The 20,441-nt window shown below is 36.7% G+C and overlaps 1 pseudogene; it reads right to left on the reverse strand.

Annotated features, from left to right (window-relative positions):
* Window positions 1-582: 582 nt before the first annotated feature.
* On the reverse strand, window positions 583-676 carry LOC122095543 (annotated as a pseudogene).
* Window positions 677-20,441: the final 19,765 nt, after the last annotated feature.

A 20,441-nucleotide genomic window follows, 5' to 3' on the forward strand; every position in this document is an offset into this window, starting at 1 on the left:
TGGATTCCATCGTATTTTTCAAGTGAATTGCCTGACTTTGATGTCAAAATGTATTCAAGATTTGTTTGTATACATCTATAATGATTTCTGCTGGGTTTGTGATTATTTAAATCAGAAATCATTTTAACTTTTCTGTTGAAATGAGTAGTACAAAAACTAAAGATATTTCTGGTGCTTGTATGAAAAAATTATATTTTAAAATAATCTGTATTTTGTTTGTATAATATCCATAATGTGTTTCATTTGTTCCTGTATATAATACTTTGAATTCTACATTGTTTTATAATATATAGGTTCACGATTAAATGTGTTATTTCAGATAGCATTCCATATAGAAACAGTTTAAGATTCCTTTTTTTCCTAGGTCCTTATAGTATTTTATTTCTTTGGGATAAAATGACAATGATATCTAATTTGAAAAGTTTTGTAAAGATTATGCTATGTAAAGGTTTTTCTAAGTTGAGGATTTAGTACACTGATGTCAAACTAACTTTCAGTTCAATGAATTACATTTATTGTTACATTTGTATTTTTGTAATTAATTTTTAATAACTGTTTTTAATTTCTTGCATCTGAAGAATGACAAATATGGAATACTTAAATTTTCATATCATCCTTGTGCAAGTGCCATGTTAATCTCTATATTGTAATTTGGGTAAACGTGCTGCTGAAGCATGTAGTATCCTGTAAATTTAAGTAGTTAACGATGCAGTCTTTATACAGGCATATATCCTTGGTTGACTGTTTGTAACTAGGAAACCTTATTGTTCCTAAAAATGCTATTGATCTTACTTCTCTAAAATTCTGGGTAGATTGGAAAAAACTTATATTGTTTGGTCAAATGCTCACATTTGCAATTTTTTGTCAATGACAATTTTAAGTATTTTTCATTTTAAATTTGATCATACTTTGAAGTCTTTATAGCTAGGTCCAAAGGTGATGGCTTTACAAGTAATTATTTATCAACTGAGTTAGCTTTGTGGAGCTAATGGATTCAAATTAAACCTTGCTTAAGAGCTACTTCTAAACTTCTGTAGCTTAAAATTTCCTAAATGAGGTCTTACTGGCAAAAATGTCTACCTGACCCTTTACTCTTCTTCCATGTAGCAACAGACCAACCAGAATATCTTACCCTGACAGCATAGATTTTCTTATTGGAACAAAACTAATCTTAGTTAAAAGGGATCATAGAGAGATGAACAGTTAAAATAGAATCGTTTAGACTAGAAGGTACTTTATCAAAATATAATTGTTTTTTATACCTAACATTTCAAAAGTAGCTAAAGCCAAGAAGGTGAAAATTTTTTCATATGTATGATTACCTAATGTCATGGCTAATCTACCATACTACCAGGCAGGAATCTACACTACTGCCTTTCATTCACCAAATATTTTCATAGTTAAAAGAGAAGTCTATATGTTTCTCCTCCATATTAGGCCTTAAATTGGTAATGTTTTAATCACACTGTTTCCTCTTGTCTCTAGGCTGTAAATCTACAAATGATAAAGCTTTAGGTCCAGCTCTACCAAACACTGAGGTAGAAATAATGGAATAATACATTAAAACACAGTTGCTTTTGATACCCTAACCATATCAGAACATTGCAAAACATGTGCCTTTTTCTTATATTTTATATAGTTATATATTTTATACTTATACATGCTGATATTTTATTTCACACTGTGAAACTTAACAGAAATAATTGATAATTTGACAAATAGATATAAATTACAATTAATAGACTGGAATATAAATAATTAGGTTTAGAATATATATCAGAATATGAAAAGTATCAATGCAATGTCTTCTGTATAAACTTGTGATAGGTTCTAAGTGTTCTTGGTCTTCAGAATTCACATTGTAAAAAAAAAATTGTTTTCCTCTAATCTATAAGGGAATTTACTCTGCTGCTCTGTTTATTATTTTAACTCACTGGTTCCAAAATGTTTTTCTCCATATTTCTGATTATACGCAAATTTTGCTGATATGATGACTAAAAGGTATTATTCTTTTGCAGGACACACATGTCCTAGGATCCCAGGTCTCAGTTATCAGCATCATCAAGTAACAATGGCAAGACTTCTCATCTAGGCCCATGCAACATCCCAATAGAAAGTAATTGAAAATCCATCTCAATTCTTGACGACACTGGAATTAGCAGTAAGCAATTGTGAAATGCAAGGGAACTTAAAATGAAATATGAGATCACAAAATCTGAAAGAAAGTTCAGTAATTCAAAGTTTCAATTTACAAATGACCAGCCCATATGAGCGAACAAGATCACAAATGTCACAAATTATTTTTAATACCCCTCTCCTAATAATTACTGAAAGATTTCAGTCCAACATAAGTAGGCAAAAAAAAAGAGTTCCTAGAACGATAGATCCATAATTGGTCTACCAAGGCAAGGAAAACTTGACTTACCGGTCAAATATAATTCACAAAAACATTATTTGAGAAGATCGTTAATGCTTCAAAATACTGGTACTTCAGGAAAACTTGGTTTTCTAGTATAAAAATGTTATCATTCACAAACAAATGATAACCTATATTTAATCTCCTGAAAACAGATTCCTATTCAAATAATCTTTTAAAATCATATTCATCAAAACAACAATTGACAAGTCGATGATAATTAGTGACATTACAAACTTTTCAAGTTTAGAGTGCAAGTTACAATTGAGTTGATTTATTTACCCAGCACTAATGCCAAACAGGTTCAACCATTCATTAAAGTGTAGAAATAGTACCACCCACCATTTGTGTTGTTCAGTAGGTGCCTTCCAGAAATGTGTCAAATAGAACAACCTCCCATAATTCAAACTCAAACACTAGCTAATAAAGTATATTTCATCACTTAATAAGGTACATTATAAAAAGTCACAAATAGTTGCCTTATCATATGTTGTTTTATGTTTTCCCTATCTGTCTAACATAGTAAGAAATATGACTTAAAGTCATGAATATGGGTACTCATCAAAGATGTGACAAACAAAATCTGTCTTCTATTTCTCTCATATTCCTCTATAGTAGTAAATCGTAGTTTTCTTCTTTTTCCAAAACTTAAAGGTAGTAGAAAATATTATCCGATGTAAAATAAAATAATCACAAGCCTTTTTACAAAGCGATTTATAAAATTTGGTAGTTAGGAATATATTCTAAGCCATTTTTAAACTTTCTTGTTAACTAAAGATTAATCTTCCAAATGGATGAGAATAAAATCATGTCTAGGTGCTTCACGTCTCCAGTCTTGCAAATTGTTATTGCAGATGAATGAATTATGGAAATATAAACTGACATCAGTTCAAGTATAAGCAGGATTGAAACTCCATGGAATGTATATAAACCTTTCAAAATATTAACAGTTTAACAGAATGACTATCAGGAAGTTGAAACCAGAGAAGAAAGACATAGAATGAATGAAAAATGGAACAAGGGGCAAGTACAGCTAGAATACTCAGTGTACACATGTGACTAAAGAAGTGGTAAATCTGAAATAAATCTTGGAGAAGGGGTTGGATGAGAATGATAGAAGGAGTCACTCTGATCCAGGAACATTGGACAATTTGATGGACATATTTATTGTAATATACTTGCACAACCTCTTGAGATTTAGTTTTAAAACACAACAAAAAACAAAAACACACAAAAATCACAACCAAACAGCAATCTCTAGAGAGGATGAATATGACCTCTCAAAATTTTAAATAGTTAATGAAGGGTAGTCTTGGGAAAAGCAAACAAAGCTGTTCAAAGAGGACAGTTTGGGGTAGCAGAGAATTTTGAACAGATTTAAATAGATTGTCTAAGGTTAAGAATAACCAACATCTGCTGTAAATATTTTCTTCTGTGTGTTCTCTTTTTCTACAATGGATACTCCAGTACTCAGCCACACTTGATAGCTTGTGAAGATAGAATGGAAGAAACAAGATCAAGAACCCATTACTCCACTGGAGACAGAAGAGTCCTCTATGTTTTCTCTCCTCTCTCTTCAGAACTATTTCTTCATTCTTTTAAGTCAAGTGATTTTGAATTATATCTTTCATTCTTTGTTCTGGCAAAGTAATTAGCCACACTAATTTACTAAATATTATTTTCCTTTCTTTTCCTACCATGCTGTTTACTTATCCAAGATAGTCCATTAAACTTCATCCTTGCATTTGGTTGCCACGAAAACCCAACATCTATGTTAATGAGGACAAACTCTAATGTAAAACTTTGTCTACATAAAACCAGTCCAATAAGCTGTGATCACAAGTATTTAGCTATACTTTTTTCTTTTACCTTGAAAGTCTTCTTGTGTCTAAAGGGCCACTAAAATTACTCCCACACTTTTTGGTTCAATCACTTCTAACCTAAAAGATATGTTTTGCTAACAAGATGCTTAGAGGAAGTATACTTCACTTACTTTAATCTTCTCTCGTAAGACGCTCTTAGATAACATATCAGGAAAAAAGTTATTCTTTCCAAAATTATTTCAATAGATTATTTTCTCTTGGTCTTACATTTGCTCAACTAAATGTGTGGAAAAAAATAGAGTTAAATCGCCCATACCTTGTATGACAGTGTCTGTTACAACAGACAATACTTCTTTGTCCTACTTCTATGTCCTCCTCATAGTCCTTGCTTGATTTCCAATTAATCACACCTTCTTGGCTTCAAGTCTAGTGAAGCTGAAGGAGTATAAGGCTTCCCCCACTGCTACATCTTCCTGATTTCTCTTTTTAAATTCTTTTATTTGGTTGTGGAATTTATGTTCATGTCTTCATTCAATCTGTTCTGCATTGTATTGAGCCAAATAGGCTCTGTAAAATCACTTTAGGTAGCAAAAATATTAACAAAATCTATATCAAAAAGTTTTGGAATCCCTCTACTGCTGAAGCCAATACTCTTAGCTAGGGCTTCTAAGAACACCTTTTCTTACCTTTTCAATTTGCTCAATTCTTTTCTGATCCCAAAACTTTTTGGCTAATGTAATAAGAGAAGTCTTCACTATCTCATGTTAATAAGGATATTATATTTTGTGAGCTACTTAGAAATGTGAAATCATTGGCTTGAGGTATCCAATCAGATATTTTTCTTTGTTTCAGGGCTTCACATGCAAAGATATTGTGTAAAGTATTATAAACAGGAAAGTGTATACCCAATACATTCTTTCATTGTTGAGGGCACTTTCTCCCTAAATATTTTGCCCCAAATTATCTTTTACAGAGAATTTCTGTTTGGTAATTAAAGTCAATTCACACATTTTGATGTCTTTTTTAAAGAAATTTGAACTTAAATTCCACTACAACCTTGTTTCACACAGTGAGAGTATTTGTCCTGGGTAAGGATAATTCTCAGGGGAACCTACAGGATTTATAGCAAGGTTTCTGAGGTTTATTTGTTTAGTGTGAAAATGAGCCATCTTCACCCACATTGCTTCCTCTCAGCTAAGTCTCCATGGATTTCTTTGCATGAAAGCCTATTTTCCCAGGCAATTTTAAATTTTCTTAATAGGTTAAGTTGCTAAAAAGTTTGAACAATTAAAATTTACCTGACATAATTTTAAAATTCTTTTGAAATTCCTTTATCAGAATAGCGAATTTACCAATCCTAATTCCACCTTTACCATCAAAAACTGTTACCATGCTGTTTTCATGATATAGTGTCCATGAAACTATTATTTTCCATTGGCTTTGTTATGCATATAAATGACTATATAAGCTGATGCTGAGCAAAATGAACTCCAAGATATTGAAACAAATTTTTATGTACGGTTTGAGTTTTTAATGTACTATGTGATTTCTATTTTGGGGGGATTTTTTCCCCTATGGTTTGTCCCCGGCTGTATTTGATTTTGGTACCTTGTGTATTGTGTATATATTTACCTTAATTAGGGAAGGGAAGAGGAACAGCAAAATGGTGAGAAAAAGGACAAAGGGCAAACCAATGCAATAGCAATACTCACAAGACAATATGTTGGAAATGTACATTACAACTTGTGAGAAGTATTGAGGTGAAGGAAAACTGTGAGAAAAATGAAGGAGGGGGTAACACCTTTGAAAAGTTATGTATTAACTACCTTACAATTACTGTAATCCCACTGTACATCACTTGGACAATAAAATTAATTTAAAAAATAAGTTGCATGAATAAATTTCACTGTATTGGTATAGTAAATATTATTCTTTATGTAGTAACTTTTTAAAAGTTAATACTATTTTGCATCTCATTTGAATTAATTAACCCTTTTTAATCAGAGGACCATCAACTTGAATCCAACTAGACAATATTTTCACAATATACTTGACAATATTTTGAAAAAAGAATAAATTTAGTACTTTCTCATACTCAAACCAAAAACAGTTCAATTCTATGTAAACCCATAATTTTAAAAGTAAATAAGTTGTTAAGAGGAGAGAATATATGTGTTCTTCAAAATTCCTATGACTGATAACTACTCATTTTCAAATTCTGAACATTCCATACCTGTTGGCATGTTATGAAATTCTGCAATAGATGCAGTTTCCAGTGGGGTGTTACAGATTGAGAAATCAACAGAAAAATAGCCACATTCTGGTAGAGGATAAAACTATGAGGCACCTGTAATAATTCTTCAAGAGTAAGCAATTGTTAATCAGAGTAAGTTATTATTTCTATGACCATCAATCCTAAGATTTATGCCATAAAGTCATCCTAGCCCAACAGTTTCCAACTTGGAGGGAACACCTCAAAATTCCCTTAATGCACATTACGAATAGCTTATCTCTATTGTGAAAAAATACTACACCTCTGCTAATGTGATGCCCTCTGTGTTCTGGAAAGAACACCACAATAAACTGGGTTGCATCATTTTCCCCCACTGGTGTTCTTGAGATCAAAACACTTGTAAATATTATTTATACTTATGCTTTTTAACTATCATAGATATTTAGGATGCTAAGATCGGAGGATTACCGTTCAAAACCCACCCAGGTAGGACGGTTCCCTAGATTCTAATCTCCAAGAAACTTCTCAAAAAAGCCAGACATAAGTGGCACTGAAGTTGAAGTGGTAGGGCACGAGCCTTGAGCATAAACAGGCTCAGAGAGAGTGTCCAGGCCCAGAGTTCAAGCCCTATGACAAATCAATAAAATAAAAACAAAAATAAAAACAAACCCCAAACCTAGCAATTTTCTCATTGTATACAGAGGCACATAATTTAGGAAATTGCTTCCTGTGTTACATACAGGTAGAAAAAAGAAGATGTCATACAATTATACTCTTCATACAATGTTCTACCAAAGCCTCAAAAATTGCTGTTTTCTAAATTTATAAGTTAACATCATCTATTTGTTGGCAACTCTGTCTACATTATTCACATTATCATTTTATACATGAACTGTTGGAATTATCTATTAACTAAGTTCTAATTATAACTCTCTTGAAAGAATATTCTAGGCAAGTAGAATGCAAGAATCATTTGTAAATTTGTCAATTAAACCCTCTACTTAAAAAGAATTGTGTAGTATCTTATAGAATATGAAAATAAAAACAAAACAAAAACATTTATTTTAAATCTAAATTCTAATTTAGCAATATCTACAAAGGCATGCATTAGACAAATTCGCTTTTTCTCTGGGCTTAAGCTTTTGTAATCCTTCATCAATTCTTTGGAATCCAACAGAATTATGCTAACTTTGCGTGAGAATTTTGATGGGAATCAAGAGCCATTTTGCATCTAGAAATGTTCTGTAATGAAGACAGCATTGCAAACACAACTGAGGATTATATCTGAGTTACATTGTAATTGGAACCTTGACTTCTCAAAACATAGTGAAAAAATTAGCCCAAACTTCCAACTGTGTATTCCTTTCTTGTTTGGTTTGTTTTATGAAGACAAAATTATATTACCTAGTTCAGGGAAGATATCACCATGTAATTTCACTCTCTAATCTCCTGTCAGTCTGAGTGCTAGAATTCTAGCCTTGTATCACATTGCCCTGCCATAGTTTCTTGGTTTATTTAATCTAGATACAGACTAGCAATTCTGAACTTCTCCAGTGATATTATCCACTAGACTTCTCAGACTGTTCATGTACTATTTTCAAAGATGTTCTAATATTTGACACAGGATATGAACATTTTCAAATGCACCTGCGGGGTCTCTGATTCATTCTTCCATGGATCCAATCATTTTAATATTGATTACTTGACTCTCTTCCTATCTCTAGCTTACCTATCTAATATTCTCAAACTTTTTTGAATAAAGTTCACTTGAGGATTTTCTAATTTTAAAAATTATCACTTGAGGGGCTGGGAAGGTGGCTCAGTGGTAGAGCGCTTGCCTTGCATGCCTGAGGCCCTGAGTTCAATTCCTCAGCACCACATAAGCAAAAAGAAAAAAGCTAGAAGTGGCACTGTGGCTCACTGTGGTAGAGCACTAGCCTTGCGCTGAAGAGCTGAGGGACAGCGCCCAGGCCCAGAGTTCAGGCCCACGACCGGACCCAAAAAAAAAAAAAATTATCACTTGATTCTAGTCTTACTCAGGACATATTTTCTATTGCTTTCTAAATTTTCTACATATTCTGAGAGTTGTATCATTTCTGTATTTGTGTGTGCACATTTAAGTGCTTCTGTGTTTATGATTATGTTTGTTTCTATGTATGCAAAAACCTTAAGCTCTTATTTATCAGTCTTGCTCATGACTGGTATTCCATGACCTGAAATATTCTTCCAATCCAGCTTTTGGAAGGTTAATTATAGATAGTGTCTCAAAAACTGTTCTGCCCAGGCTGGATGCAAACTGAACTTCCCAGACTCCTTTACATTTGTAGCTTTTATTTATCCAGTAGAATCAGCTTTTAAACTACAAACATTTTTGTGAGTGTAAATTCTAAGCTGTATCCCAGATTTTTAACTCAAGAATTCATATAAAGATAGATGAGCATACACATTACATATACTGAGTGTACACTGTTAAGAAATGTTATCCTAAGCTGGGTGGCAGTGAGATCTGAGGATTGGGGTTCAAAGCCAGCCAAGGTAGGAAAGTCCCAGAGACGCTTTTCTCCAATTAACTGCAAGAAAAGTGGAAGTGGCACTGTGGCTCAAGTGGTAGAGCATTAGCCTTGAGCAGAATAGCAGAGGGAAAGTGCCCAGGCCCAGAGTTTAAGTGCCAAGACCACCACCAAAAATATATATATATAAGCAAAGGAAAGAAAAAGAAATGTCATCTTAGTCACCAGTTCATTGCTAGTATATTCCCTACTCTCACAAGATGGACTTTTTTTCCCAGTTAAATCCATGCTCTTATGTCTGACTTTTTTAGAAGCAGAATTATACTTCCATTCTTCTTTCTACAAAGTTGCTTGATGAGCAAGCATGATTTAGAAAAGGAGTGCCCTCAGAATTCGTGTTCCACATAGGAGTAATGTTTTCTCTATATCACTCCCATAAATCTACATACTGGACTTGGCTTTATTGTTTCAATGTTGTCTTATTTGTAGATTCTTTTTATACTATATTGAACGCTTATACTTAAAAGCAGAACTTCTCTTTCTCCTAATATTGCTATTGTTTCCCTTACTGTTAATGCATGTACACTTGGGAAATAATGCGCATCACATACACTCTCAAAAAGAATGACATGATAACCTTCTTCCCATTTAAAATTCTCTTTAATATACAGAGAACTTACAAAGTTTGAACTCAATGTAGTCATTGATAATGTATTTATAAGCAACATAAATTTCATATTTTCTCTTTACTAAGTTGTCCTGAAACAAGTGTTACCTCAGGTCCAAAGTGTCCTTGTGTTATTTCAATGATCCCAGAAAACTTTCATCATACCTCAGGCAGCACCATCGATTGTGATTAGCAGTGACAACACAAAATCCTGGAATCTTTGAATTCCCAGAATTAATCTTCACCTGACATCTAAGTACATTCCTGACATTAATTGCTGTGACCTAATGAACAAAACTTTTTTCAACACAGTATCCTAATATAAATAAAGTACATGAATTAGGGACTATTGTCAGAATGCAATTATATATTGCAAGTATGTGTTCTTTATTTTGCATTTACTAACCAAAAAAAATTTTGTCCTGACCCACAGACCACTTCCAGAATGAGAGGGCCACCTTGGGTTCCAGCCACATGGAGACGCTGGGCTACCTCCTCCAGCACCCATTCAATCAGTTTCTGTGAGAGAGAGAGAGAGAGAGAAAGAAAGTAAGAATTACACTTGTCAGGTGCCTGTGGCTCAGAATTCTAATGCTAACTACACAGGTGGCTGAGATATGAGGATCATGGTTCATAGCCATCCCGGGCAGGAACGACTGTGAGATTTTTATCTTCAAAGAACCACCCGAAAACTGGAAGTGGTACTGTGGGCTCAAGTGGTAGCCTTGAAGTGAGGAGCTTGGGGACAGCGTCCAGGCCTAGAGTTCAAGCCCCACGAATGACAATCAGTGGACTTCCCACCACAAGAAGTGGACTGAATAGCAGCCATTGTCCTAGAGTGCATAGTAGAGAAATCAGGCTGAGCTTCCTGTGAACTTGAGGTCATTAGTAGGTCACCTGGCTTCTCTGTGCCTCGATTTCCCCAGCTGCAAACACAACAGACTGAAGGATCCCCTGCCTTATGGGGATAGGTTAATGATGAAAGAGAGCCATGTTTTGTTTCATAATACCCACTTGTTGCATGATTAATAACTGGCCCCACCTCAGCCCTTTTTGGTATCTTCCTGTCATATGCTCACAGAATTGCCAAGAACCTTATCTGAAGGCTGCTCCCTCTGTGCCTAGCCATGCTCTAGAGATCCCCCTGTATAAATCTATTGTTTCCTGACAACTCTCCTGTGAGGAGACTGAGGTCTGATGGTTGAGGCCCTACCCAGAGCTTCACCTGTGGCCAAGAATCGGCTACTGTGTACTAAGAGTTTGGGATAATCCATCTGAACCGATGACTGAGCATGGCACTACATGCCTACCATCCCAACTACAGAGGACCAGGCCTCACATAATATAAAGGTGCCATTTTTATTCCAGGACTGGGATTTTTACTCATGGTCTGGGTAACTCTGTTGCACTGTATGGGAAGGGAAAGCTTGTTTCCCTGAAATCAAGAGATTCAAGTATTTTCCTTAGGCCTGAAATTGATCCCCACGACTAGAAAACATCCTATTCATGTACAATTTATACATATGATTTATATTTATATACATATGTTGACTCCATATTGTGTTAAGTATAGTTATTTTATTTTTTATTTTATTCATGTATTGAACGTTTATGTTATTGACTATTTTGGCACATAGAACATTGATTACATTGATTAAATAGGATATAGGTCTACATATGTATTCTACTTCATACCTGACACCGAGGACATTCACAGAAAAGGAAAACATGTGTCACCATCAGCTTCTTACTCCACGATTCATTGTTTGGGAGTTCTGGCATCTGAATTCATGGCCTACAAGGCCAAACTCATGAATGGGTGAGTGTCATCACGCCATCCTGGGGCAAATTGAGTGGACAGGCAGTTCCCAGAACCTGAGATTGTGCCCCAGGTGTTAACAAAATAAGAACAGATTGACATGCAGATGGCAGTATGCTAATAAATATATATTTTTATAGAGAACCAGAGATGTCTATACATTATTCAGTTATATAGACTACATTCCTACCAATTCTTGGGTATTCATTATGCCTCCATATAATTAATGTTATTGTTTTCATCCTTAAACTATTAATGAAATCAATCAGTGTCCTCAAATTATTGTGTAATTAATAATATTCTTTTTATGCTTCATAAATAATAAATAAAATCAATCAGCCTCCTGAAATGATGCAGTCTAAATTTATTATATATATATATATATTTATATATATATATATATGCATATATATATATATATATATATTTACTGTGAAAATACTGTACAGAGGGGTTACAATTACATGGGCAAGATTATGCGTACATTACTTATCAAGCATTGTAGCCTCCTCCTTTGTTTCCCCTTCCCATCCCTTCCCATCCTCCTCCCTGCCCCCCACCCAATCCTTCCACCCCTCCTCCCCCACCAAAGTTGTAATGATCATTTTCGACATAACGACTTGTACACCTCATTGTTGCAAGGGGTTCACCTGTATCCCTATTTAAGAGATTTGTTTTTCCCCTTCCCCTCCACAAATTATACCGACATCAAATACAGTGAAAGCAGGGGTTATACTGTCGGGGAGGGACATACAAAGCAACAAAGAAATAATCTTATAAATGTATTAGAGACAATCGCATGAAAGAAAAAAAAACATTTGCATACATATCTTAGGGTTCATTTCCCTAACATCACCTTATCTGACCTTTTCTGCTTGACTCAGACATATACTAGATATTGCAAATAAGGGAAACCATGGGACATATGTTTCTTTGGGCCTGGCTTACTTCATTTAATATAATTTTTTCCAAGCCTTTCTATTTCCAAACAAATGGGGCAATGTCATTCTTTCTGATGGAGGCATAGAATTCCATTCTGTATATATACCACATTTTCTTGATCCATTCATTTACTGAGGGGCTGGTTCCAAAATAAAAGACCCGGAATAGCAAAAACGATCCTCAACAGAAAGAATACTGCTGGAGGTTTATTGCAGTCTAATTTTATAGCAGAATCATTCACGATCAACTCATTCTACTGTGACATTGATAACATTCCATTGTTATTACTGTGGATGGGAACCAGTTTCTTAGTATCTCCTGTCATTGGTTGGTGTCAGGACGAGGATTAAAAATCAACACCTATGTTGCCACGTGGGCCTATGGCTTCCCTGATAGTCTGCCATCCTTCAGCAATGCAAGGTGATGTACCCTTTGCAACAGTGTTTTTCAGACCCAGGAGGGTTACCGTGCAAAGGGAGAAAACTTAAAAAGGCCATATTATTTCTGTGCATTGTTTTCCCTGCAAGGCCTGGGTGTCTAGGATCCCAGGAGCAGCTGTTTGTCCAGTTGCTGCACCCCAGCATTGGGTGATCAAAGCTGAGGCAGAGTTGCCACAACCTGAGTTCAAGCCCCATGCTAAGGAAAATTTTTTTAAAAAATTAGCTCCCTGGCTTTGGATTTGAACTCAGGATCTGGGTAAATCTGCAGCAATGTGGAGTAAGGGGAGTATCACTGTACTTAAACATAAGAAAATCAGGACTGTTCATTAGTCCTGAATTCAAGCCCCAGGCCTGGAAAACATACTATCTATATGCATTGTAAAGATAGGATTTATACTTACCTCTAGTTGTTCAGTCCATACATATTTGGTTTTGTTGTTCCTTGTATTTTTTGTTTTATTCATTTATTTAGAGTTGATTTTACTAGGATAAAACACATTCTGTTTATTACATTGATGACATCCTAACACAGCGCATCAAGATTTGTAGAAAATGTTCTCCATCATGCCTGACACCCAGGATTCTCAGAGAAAAGGTAAACAAGGTTCACACTTGCCTTCTTACTCCATGATCCACGTGTTGGTAGTACTGGGATCTGAACTCAGAGGCTAGCAGGACCAATTGGCCAATAAGTCAAGGTGAACACACCAACCTGTGAGCATCTAAGGAGCTAGGCCATTCCCAGCATCTGACATTGATCCCTAAGGTGGTGCACTATAGTCATAAATTCATAATTTAAACATAGAATCTATATTGATATACATGTGTGGACATCATTTTGAATTTGGTTTAGGTCTCCTTTTTTGTCTATAATTCATGGAGGTATTGTGTATTTTACTAAGTATGGTGACAGCTATCACTGTGCTAACATGGATGATGACCTATTCCCATGGTTATAGAGTTGCCTATGCGTTCTCCACCCTAGTTGAGGCCCAGGACTTTCACAGGAGAGGAAAATGTGTGCAACAACTGGCTTCTGACATCAGGATGAATATTTTTTCAGAGCTGGGATTTGAACTCAGGTCTGGGCAGCTCTGTTGCACTGGGGGAGAAGGGGAAGCTCACCATACTTGAAGACTTGAATGTCAGGACTGGTCCAGGGCCTGATTTGAAGGCACAGCACTAGACAAAATAGCAATCCCACCTTTTTTAAACATAGGATCTCTCTTTACCTATAGGTGTGGTATGCATCTTGCGTTCAGTGTAGTTATTCTTTTCATTTTGTGTCTTATTCATGGATGTATTTTGTATTTTATTGAGTATGGTGCCAGATATAACTGTGCTGACATGGATGACAACTTGTTCCCATGTCTATAGAGTTGCCTATATAGCATTATCCATCCTCGATGAGACCGAAGACATTCACAGAACAGGAAAACATTAAACATGTGCATCCTTGGGTTTCTCACATCAGAATGAATCTTTTGGCAGTGCTGGAATTTGAACTGAAGGCCTAGCAGACCCAATTGGTGAATGGGTCATGGTGAGCACAACAGCCTGTGAACTACTGAGGATCTAGGCCATTCCTAGGACCTGAGATCATGTCCTGGTTGGGGCTAATATAGTCATAAATTCATAATTAAACAGAGGCTCTATATTGACAAATATGGCTAGGCAGCATCTTGGTTTCGGTGTAGTCACTCTCTTTATTTTGTGTCTTATTCATTGATGCATTGTATATTTTCTTGAGTATAGGATGACAGATATAACTTTGGTGACCTGGATGACAACCTATTCCCATGAGTGTAGAATTGTCTATACATTTTCCATCCTAGGGAGACCGAGAACTTGCACAGCATAGGAAAATATGTGTAACGACTGGCTTCTCACATCAGGGTGAATTATTGGCAGTACTGGGATTTGAACTTGGAGCCCAGGAGACCCAACTGCACAATGGATCCACATGATCACACCAGACTGTGAGCCACTAAGGAGCTTGGCTGTTCCCAGTAACTGAGATTGAGCCCCAGGGAGGCCAACATAGTCCTCAATGCATCATTGACACATGGGATAGTATCCACATCTATGAGTGGACTGCATCGTGCATTGAGTGTAGTTATTCTCTTTCTTTTGTATACTATTCATGGATGTATTGTGTATTTTTTTGAGAATATGATAACAAGTAAAACTGGGCTGATATGGATAACAACTTATTCCCATGGCCACAGGGTGGCCCATGCATTCTCAAATCATAGCTGAGACAGAGGACTTGCATGGGAAAGGAAAACAGGTGCAACAATTGGCTTCTGACATGAAGATGAATCTTTTGGCAGGGCTGGGATCTGAACTCCGGGCCTAGCAGGTCCAATTGGTAAATGGGTCCACATGAGCACATCAGCCTGTGAGCCACAAAGGGACTAGGCCATTCCCAGGACCTGAGATTGAGCCCCCCTGGGGGGAGATTGTGGAGCACAATAGTCATCCATTCATAAGCTGAAGGGAGTATGCAAAAAAGTACATATTTGTATAGAGTAGGAGAGATGGTGACCTGTGATGGAATCCAATCTGTGTGACTACCAATTCTTGAACCTTTCCTGATGCCTCCATTTCATGACTGTGATGCTTGTTGTCATGTTTCATCAACTCTTCTTTACAAATAATAAACACCCATGAGTCTTGCCTATCATTTCCTACTCGCATCATGCACTAATTACTCATTCAAGGATGAGATCGATAGCATTCCATGACTCTTTCTAGGTCCAGAAACCAGTATCTCAGGATCTTCCACCATTCCCTGCTCATAGCGGGGGCTGAATCAAGCTTCAGGCCTGCAAAAGATACTTCTTATATACATTTTAAAGGTAGGATTTATACTTCCCTACAGATGTTCAGTCCATATTGTGTTTGGTGTGGTTATTCATTTTATTTCTTATTTTATTCATCTATTTACTATTTATTTTATTGACTCTGATGACACCTATACCATTTATTAAATTGTTTACATCCTATCATATAGCATCTAGATTTTAGATGTGTTCTCCATCATGCCTGGCAATGCTAGGATCTGAACTCAGGGGCTAGCAGGCCCAATTCATGAATGGGTGAGTTTTAGAATGGCAGTTTCTTGCCAATGAAGCTGTGAGGGGGTTCCCACATGCTGAGATTTACCCCCAGGTTTGGCCAAAACAGCAATACATCGATAGGCAGACAGTGGTATACAAATCAATATATATTGGTAAAGCATGCAAGAGCCATCTATCTATGATTGAATGACATCTACTACGTTCCTACCAACTCTTAGGTATTTATTATACTACTATGGAAGGAATATTTTTCTTTTCATGCTTAATAAACTATTAATTAAGATCAATCAGCGTTCTAGGATTATTGCATCCAATTTTAGACTAGACCGATGCAGCCGTTTAATACTCTTTCAATCAGTATTCCTATTTATAGGAATGAGTCTCTTGTGATCTCCTGCCATTAGTGTCAAGACTGGGATTTGAACCCATGGCCTATGTTGACAGGTTGGGCTACGACTTCACTGATACCCCACCAGCCATCAGCAATGGCAGGTCAGGTCCACTTTGCAACCGTGTCATTCAGATCCAGGATGGTCACTGTGCAAAGAGGAAAATCCTAAAACCCCAGCCCTCTGCAGCTCGCCAATCCTTATACTTTCCAGCTATTTTTTTTTCTTCCTGAAAGCCCTCTGGGCCTAGGATCTCAGGCTCGGCTATGGTCCCAGAGACTGCACCCCAGCCTCGGGAGATCCAAACTGAGGCAGAGTTTCCGCAACCTGTCGTAAAGCCCCATGGTTGGCCAAAAATAAATAAATAAATAAATAAATAAAAATCCAAAAATAAAAATAAATAGATAAATAATTTAACTAGATTAAAAAAAATAAAGCTCCCTGTTTTGCAATTTCTGCCAGTTTTCTTTCCTAGCCTGGGATTTGAACTCAGGATCTTGGTAAATCTGTAGCAATGTGAGGGAAGAGTCCAAACCCCGTGCCAACCAAAAATGAAAAACTAAGTCATTGACCTCGGCAGAGGGAGGAAGTTGTGGAGATGGGAGGGAAGGGATGGTAGGGGAAAAACAAAGGAGGAATCAACAATGCTCATTAGTAAATGAACTCATTACCTTGCTCCTGTATCTGTAACCTCTCTATACACCATTTTTAAAATAAATAGTTACAAAAGAACAGGAACAATGTAGTTCTCAGAGAAGCACTTTGGAGTTAAGGGAAGGATGTTCGAATAACTGTACAAAATTCTACTATGCCTTTTTTTAATATTCAGTATGGAACTGTAAACATAACTGCTTCCATTAAAAAAAATAACTAATTGTCTTGGAAGTGGGGCCAGTATTTCCATCATTGCTAGGATTTGAGCTCACCGTCCAAGTAACTCTTTTGCACCATGGGTGAAGGCGAAGCTCACTGTCCTTGAGGAAAAGAAGTTCAGGCTAGAGTTCCCTGGGCCTGAATGAAGGCCCTGCAATAGAAAAAGTATTTCATTATATGTGTAATATATTACATATACTTACATATATATGTTAATTTCATATTATGATTTTATTATTGATTTTGTATTTCATTTTTATTTGATTCATTCAAATTTCATTTTTATTTGATTCATTCATTTTATTTGATTCATTCATTTATTGATTATTGTATTTATTATACACAATATTAATAAAAATAATAAATAATAATAAAATACACATTTTGCACATGTATTATGAAATTATATACAACAATAATTATATACAATAATGTAGGACATTGTCTCATTTTTCATTAATACTTTAAGTGTTGAAACATAATACATAATTAAATGGAAGCGTTTGTCACAGTATTCAAATGTTTAGAGTCTCTCCCAAGTATGAGTTTGTCTTATCTTTGGACATCTTCCTATTGGGATTTCTTTAGATGATTTATAGTCAGATGCCTTTTCTTGAGGATATGAAAGTGAGGGATACAATTGTAAGTGTGGGGCTAGAAATGTGGCTTAGTGGTAAAGAGTTCGCTCAGCATGCATGAATACCAGGGTTTGAAACTGCAGTGCTACATACTTAGAAAAAGCCAGAAGCTGTGGTGTGGGTCAAGTGGCTAGCCTTGAGAAAAAGAAGCTCAGAGACAGTACCAAGGTCCTAAGATCAAGCCCCAGGACTGTCAAAAACAATAGGCCAGATGCCAGTGCTCACACCTCGAATACTAGCTTCTCAGGAGGCTGAGAGCTGAAGACCACAGTTCAAAGACAGCCTAGGCAAGGAAAGCCTATTAGACACTTATCTCCAGTGAACCACCATGTGGCACTGTGGCTCAAATGGTATAGTGTTTGCCTTGAGGTGATGGGTTCAGGGACAGTGCCAGGCTTAAGTTTGAGACACACAATTGGAAAAAAGTGAGGGTTAATCAAAGTACTTTTCCTATTTGCTAATTATGAGAACATTCTTTGGAAAATGAACACTGATGGACACCAGAATAGAAGTAAGAGCTCCAGGCTCAAGTGTAGCAGATCCATATGCCCAGCCTCTCAGACTCTAGCATTGTAACCTTGTGTCTTACCGGATTCTGAAAGGTCCAATGTTGAAAGACTTAATATGTTCCCCAAACCCTTTGTGATAAGCAGTTGACTTGTATTGTCAATGTCATTGCAATTCTGAAGCAGTAGCTCAGGCCCGTCACCTTAGCTCAGGAGACTGAGGTGTCAGGATCACAGGGTGAAGCCAGCCAGGGCAGAAAAGGCTATGACACTCAGACTTCCACTTATGAAAGGTCAGACATTCAAGAGCTTCCTATGTTTTCTTTGGTGATGAGAAGTACTTTCACTCTAAATGTTCTTAGAGTTCTTGAGCTATAGAAGCAGGAAAGAAACATTATTGACCCATCCTGGGTTCAAATGAAGTTCTCAGGATCCAAACCCTAGCTGTGTTAGCAGGAAGAACGACAGTGTAACACTGTAATTGAAGGCAGAAAACAGTTTCAAAAGCCAAGCTAGATGCAGAGACCAGGCCTACAGGATTAGGAGGCAGAATGTATACACTCATCAGGGAAGGGAGCTGCAAAATCACTTCATTCATTCCAGGAACAGCCACCAATGGGGGAAACCTGAAACAGTTGTTAGAGTTAAACTAGGGTAAGGCTTTTCTCTGCCTCTTCAAACAATGAATAATTAACCTTCCTCCCTCAGGTGAAGGGAGCCTCAGGCTATCTTTTGGTAACCAATAGAGAGCCAGTTTAGTGGGTGAGAGGGGAGGAACAGAGTAGAAAAACCCTGCTCTCTGTTCTTAGGGAGTGGGTTTTTCACTCTCCATCTGTCAGATTTCTAGGCCCTTCTTCTTTCTCTGCCAGTCCTTTCTCTTTCCTTCATTCTCCACGTCATTAATGCAAATCCCCAGTCCAAGCCCCTGAGTTAGAACCTAGGTCTGCCCATTTGACTGTGGGGCCCTTGGCTGCCTGAGAAGTGGAAAAGTGACAGTCTTCCTGCCCTGTGGTTTTGTGAAGGCGATGCTGCTGGCCTGGCACACTGCAGAAGGCCTCATGACTGGGAATTGTTCCCTTCTTTCCTCCTGATATCCAAGACCAGATTCATCTATCATCTTTCTGTTTATCTATTTAATCTATCTATATATTTATCTAGGTATCTATGTATTTGTGTATCTATGTATGTTTGTATGTATGTATATATGTATGTGTGTATGTATGTATGTATGTATGTATGTATGTATGTATGTATGTATGTATCTATCTATCTATCTATCTATCTATCTATCTATCTATCTATCTATCTATCTATCTATCTATCTATCTATCTATCTATCTATCTATCTATCTATCTACCCACCTACCTATCTATCTACCCACCTACCTAGGTATCTCTTTGGCAGTACTTGGGTTGAACTAAAGGCCAGGACACTGTCTCTAGCACTCTACTACTTGAGCCACAACACTGATTCTGGATTTTTCTGTGTATGTGCTCCCAAGGAATCGTACCCAAGGCTTCTTGCATGCTAGGCAAGCACTCTCTCAGCAATCCACATTCTCAGCATCCTCATCTTTTCCTTAATGGTAGTTTTACATAAGTATGCTACCATTTTACATCCCCAGGTTTAATTTGCTGAATACTGGTTACTTCTATGAAACCTGATCTTCACTTCCCCTGTCTGATTTGTGACTATTCTTGCATCGGTCCTATAATAAAATGTAAATAAATGCTGCTGAGAGCTTCAGTGTGCATCATATAAGGACACAGGTCTGGAACCCTGGAAGAAAAAAGCCATGGGCCTGAAATGAAGATAATGATGCAGTATGTGCAAGGAGCATATCTGAAAAATGAACCAGTAAATAAAAGGACACTAATTGGATATGGTCTGTTTGCACTCAGGAAGGTAATATACACACATAACTGCATAGGGCACTGATACATAAACTTGGCCTTCTCTTTTTGAAAAATTTTTGGGGCCATCCCAGGGCTTGAACTCAGGGCCCGATACATTCCTCAGCTGTTTTTCACAAGGCTGAGGCTTTACCACCACCACAGATCCACTTCCACCCATCTGGTCATTAATTGGACATAAGCGCCCC

The sequence above is a fragment of the Dipodomys spectabilis genome, unplaced genomic scaffold (genome assembly GCF_019054845.1).
Source record: "Dipodomys spectabilis isolate Male_0828 unplaced genomic scaffold, ASM1905484v1 ptg000359l, whole genome shotgun sequence".
Taxonomy (NCBI): Eukaryota; Metazoa; Chordata; class Mammalia; order Rodentia; family Heteromyidae; genus Dipodomys; species Dipodomys spectabilis.